At 35.0% G+C, this 5,290-nt stretch overlaps 1 protein-coding gene across 6 annotated transcripts in view; it reads right to left on the bottom strand.

Moving 5' to 3' along the window:
- The window catches only part of akap11 (A kinase (PRKA) anchor protein 11), a 32,214-nt gene extending 28,293 nt beyond the window's left edge, over nt 1–3,921 (bottom strand). For all 6 annotated transcript variants that reach the window (XM_056465000.1, XM_056465002.1, XM_056465001.1 and 3 more), the window contains exon 1: nt 3,838–3,921. The gene's annotated coding sequence lies outside the window, so the exon portion shown is untranslated. The remainder of the gene's footprint in view (nt 1–3,837) is intronic.
- Nucleotides 3,922–5,290: the final 1,369 nt, after the last annotated feature.

The raw sequence follows: 5,290 nt of genomic DNA, 5'->3' as shown, positions 1-5,290 counted from the left end.
TACTTGGTATTTCTGACTAATGACCTGTATTTCTGTCTTTGTCACTGACTTCTGTTTACCTGCAGTAGACATGCACGTGGAAACGGTGGGTAAGGATAAGCAGCTAATTTGCATTTAAATCCACAGGCTACAAAATCAGCTACACTGTACTCAAGACACCAAAATGGGCAGATTCGTTTTTCCCAAAATGGGCAGATTTAAAAAAAAACTTTTTAAAGTTTTGAAAACTAAAATTATTATTAAAAACTTATTATCGATAATAACATTATTAATAATATTAACCCAGACTAAACTTTAATTTATATAGCACATTTCATACACAGTGGCAATTCAAAGTGCTTTACATAAACAGGAAATAAAAAAAGACAAAAACACAAAATAAGATATTTTAGATTAAATACAGAGCTCTCAGACGCTCCATGAACAACAAGGATTGTGAAATGTCCAGAAAAGATATCAAAAACTTTTCTAAAATTTCCATGTGACTTCAGTGGTTCAACTGTAATCATTCAAAGCTCCAAATCATTTGTGCACCAAAAAAAATGTTAACAAAATAATGTCTTCATTGTCAGATAGGAGCGTAAGTTTACTATTGGCAATATGATATCTTGCGTGTTGCGATGTCGACAATGTGTTGTTCTGCCCGTAGTAAACACACACTAAGACTTGTCACGGAAAATATAGGCCGAACAACAAGTTTTTTTTTTAGTTATGTAAGATTACAGTTAAATCAATTAAGTCACATGGAACATTTTGACCAGATTTTATGTTTTGGGTTCCTTTTCTGGACTTTGAATATCTCAGAACTCTGTCTAGCGGGTATGACAAAGTTCTCAAATTTCATCTAAAATATCTTAATTTATGTTCTGAAGATGAGCAAAGGTCTCAGATTGAAATGACATGATTCAAACGATATGAGGCTGAGTAATTAATAACAGAATTTTCATTTTTGAGTGAACCATTACTAAAACTATGCCTTAACTAAATCACATGACTTCTGGGTAAAACATGGGCATTCCATCTGCTCCAGTTAGACAGAAACGTGGGGTGAATATGAGAAGACAGAAAAAAAATACCTAAAGAGTGAAAGTTGAACAGTTCATATCTTCAATGTTATATGGTCTGCAGCAAGAAAACTATCTTGGGCCATCTGTGTGTGCGGTATACCATAATGATACAAAAATGTAGGTCTCGGCTATATAGCGGCCCAAAGTCAGGCTGTTATCACATTCTCACATAGCCTAAACTGAAACAAAGCATGCTGTAGCAGTGAGATCTTATCAGTGCACAGTGCAGAAGCTTGCGTGAAAGAAGCAGATTCGAAAAACAGAATCTGATAAAGTATAGAACAAAAAATAAATATGGAGCAAATGCCAGTTGCAAAAGGCTACCTAGTGTAGCAGGTTAGGTAAGTGCATTCATCTGGTACTGTGGGCTAATAAGGCCTCAGAAATAAATCTGCTGGCTCAGGCTAATTATAATACACCATTTGTTTACAGCCTGACAAACAAGCTTATCTAATCTCAAACAACTGATACCGTGTTGGTTTTTAATAGAGTGCTACAGTTGGTGTCTACTTTTTCTGCAGCATTTTTTTTTTCCATACACCTTTTTATAAAACTCTTTGTTAAATCCTTATCTTATAACTATGGCCAGACAGAATCTGCAGTGTTTTTTGTATTTCTGCACAGAATTTTGTAAAAAAAAATTTAAAAAATCTGTGGATTTATGCAGAATGATTTTGGGAGGATTTTAACTAAACATTGTATATATGAAATAAATAAAAAAGCTTTTAAACTTTTATTTAATGTTTACAATGCAAATCCAATTAGATCCACATATTTGGTAAACCAAAAATATCTTTTATATTGAATATCTAATACAAGACAGAAAATATGACTTTACAAATTGTATTGTAAATAAATCATATGAACATTTTCATATTGGTCAATAATATTATTAAATTTAATCTAAAACTAAATATATATACATTTAAACAATTAAATAAATAGATTCAATGATGGGCTAAAATTCTGTGTGGGTCTACCAAACTAAAACCTCTTGATGCACTGCAAATGGTAATCAAACCAGGCAAAAATTTCAGACAAAAGTAATTTTCCACAGCATCAGTTTAAAATCAGTCAAATTCTTCTCCTTTTTGGTTACGATTGATATTTTTCTTAGTATTATTCTTTCAAAAAGAGAAGGTGGGGAACAATTGAATCATACACACAAACATAGTAGTCAACATTTGACGTCTTGGCACAAACACAAGCACACATATAAGTCAAAGATTAATCACTATTAATCGCATCCAATTGCTTTGACATAATATATGTATGCATAATATATATTTATTATATATATGTGATAGCTACACATGCACAGAAACAAAACTATACAAAACTATAAATATTTATTTATATATCTAAATATAAATAAACATTCTGTCAAACATATATATGTGTGTGTGTGTGTGTGTGTGTGTGTGTGTGTGTGTGTGTGTATATATATATATATATATATATATATATATATACATATATATATATATATATACATACTCAAAGTACACACAAAACAAGCTTTTATTTTGGATACTGACTTTATAACACAGAATTCTGACTTAATAACTCGCAATTCTGACTTTACTCAGAATTCGGACTTAATAACTCGGAATTCGGACTAAATAACTCCGAATTCTGACTTTACTCAGAATTCGGACTTAATAACTCGGAATTCGGACTTAATAACTCAGAATTCTGACTTAATAACTTGCAATTCTGACTTAATAACTGCGAACTCTGACTTAACTTGGAATTCTGACTTTATAATTTTTTTACATTGTATTAAATTATTTATTTATTTATTTACTTTATTCAGTGGCGGGAACAGGCTTCCATAAAATCTACATTGTTAAAGCGCTGTACAAATAAAGATGAATTGAATTTTAAAGTCCTCTTTTTCTTCTTCTTCACCCACACGGTCACCGAAAGGGTTTAATGCCTGTAATGAAGCTCTCACACCTAAATGCTGAAGTAGGTCAGACTTTGATGCATTTCAGCATGACTGTGTGTGGGTGAGGACTGCAAAGGTAAACACTATTTCTAAGAATTCACCACACACACTAAAAGAGCACACGAACACCAAACCTCAATCTTAAAGAGATCGAGAGAAAGAGAGAGAGGAGGGAATATTAACTAGCAAGTGATGGCGGTGACTGCATGTGATCTGTGCTGAAAGCATCAGCAGGGTCAAATGATTTCCTCAAATCAACAGATGTTTATGAGATCACCGACTGTTCCCAGCTTATAAAGGGGAGTGGCAAACACTGTATGCAGACGACGTGATTTCTTGCCATAACAGCCTGCTTTTAATACTCAATATTTGCTTTAAGGCTTCAAACGTGTAAAAACAAGCCGCTGTATAAATGTATGAGACCACACGGCTTTAGGATATTTGAGCTGTATAACGTTATATGTCATCTCTGGTGCTTATCTCTCTCTTTTTTGGTTTAGTTTGATGATTCGTGTATGTGTTCGATTCCAGGCATTGTCACAGGGTGTGCTACATCGCCAAATAACAGCAGGGTTTATAAGTGAACAACACACGGCGAAGTATTATCTGTAATATCTGTTTATTCGTCCGTGTGTAACGTTTGTTAACGCTAAAGCCTGATGATGTCATTAGAGACGCAGCTGGCTCGCGCATTAGCATCAGGCCTGTGAAAACATCAGTCGTGATCCGCACCTTTGACACCACTTGCCCGTAGCTACTCCGTGATGCGCGATTTCAAAAAGGAAAATGACATGCAAATGAAAATGAAGCGCGTCTCACCTTGTTGTGACAGAGCCGTGCAGTGGGCAAGCTAGCTGCTCTTACGTCCGTTCATTTCATGAAAACAAGACGAGCAGGCGAAAATAATCACTGCCAGAGCGGCGGTTCGAGGGGGAGGCGAGCGCAGATTCACTGATGGGGGTAAGGTACACTTGCACACAAAAAGATTATAATAATAAATAAATTCATTAACATTTAATTTAGTACTATCTCAATATTTATGTGTTTTAATTTTGGTCAAATAAAAAGCTCAATGTAACCAAGAACAAAGTAAGTAACGTTAAGGACAATGAGCATACGTTTTGTTTACTCTTTAGAATGTCTAAGCATTTTACTATTTTCCATGTCAGTTCAGTACAGCATTGTTATTTTTCCCGAAAATAATAATAATAATAGTAATAACAATAAAAATAATAATAATAGGGTGGCGCAGTGTGTAGCAATGTTACCTCACAGCAAGAAGGTTGCTGGTTCGAGCCTCGGCTGGATCAGTTGGCATTTCTGTGTGGAGTTTGCATGTTCTCCCCATGTTCACGTGGGTTTTCTACTGGGTGCTCCGGTTTCCCCCACAGTCCAAAGACATGCACTTTGGGTGAATTGGGTAAACTAAATCGGCCGTAGTGTTTGAGTGTGCATGAGTGTTTGGGTGTTTCCCAGTGATGGGTTTCAGCTGGAAGGGTATCCGCTGCGTAAAACATACAGTATGCTGGATGAGTTGGCGGTTAATTCTGCCACACACCGCGCCGCCCAATATGTGTATGTACTGTATATATTTATTTTGTGTATAATGATATATAAAATGAAATATCTATGTAACAAAACTTATTTTGTATAGTTTTGTTGTTATGTATGTTTGTGTATTACGTAAATATAATATACACACATACATTGTCAAAATAAGCCTTTATTTTGGATGCAATTAATCACAAATAATCTTTGCCCAGTACTAGATAATAATAATAATAATAATAATAATAATAATAATAATAATACAGCTATATATAACAATATACAACAGTTCTGTCTGATTCTTGAATGTGATTGGCTGATAGCCTTGTGAAATTCCGCCAATAACAGCACTCATCCAACCTCTTCACCTTACACCCTTGTGTATTACTCCGCCCACATACAGAAACAAGCAGAGACATTCTACAGTTTGACAAATATTGCAGCTGTTGTACAACATAATGTGCTTTTAAGGCTTTTTAGTCGAGAATGTGGTTGTTTAGGTTGCAACTATGCAGTTTATTTATAAGGATAGTGCCTATTTCAAAATGTTAATAATTTCGGAGAGACAGTACATCGGCCAGGCCCGGACTGGCTAATCGGGAGGACCAAGAGAATTCCTGGTGGGCCGGTCCGTTTTTTCGGCCGCGAGGGCCAGTGTTCCTAGTTGCCTGCACTCAGAGGAGTTGCACTTTTATTTATTTATTTGTTTGTTTGTTTATTTGTT

This window comes from Danio aesculapii, chromosome 9, assembly GCF_903798145.1.
Source record: "Danio aesculapii chromosome 9, fDanAes4.1, whole genome shotgun sequence".
Taxonomy (NCBI): Eukaryota; Metazoa; Chordata; class Actinopteri; order Cypriniformes; family Danionidae; genus Danio; species Danio aesculapii.
The sequence above is the reverse complement of the archived record's forward strand: the minus strand, read 5'-3'. Positions and strand labels throughout refer to the sequence as shown.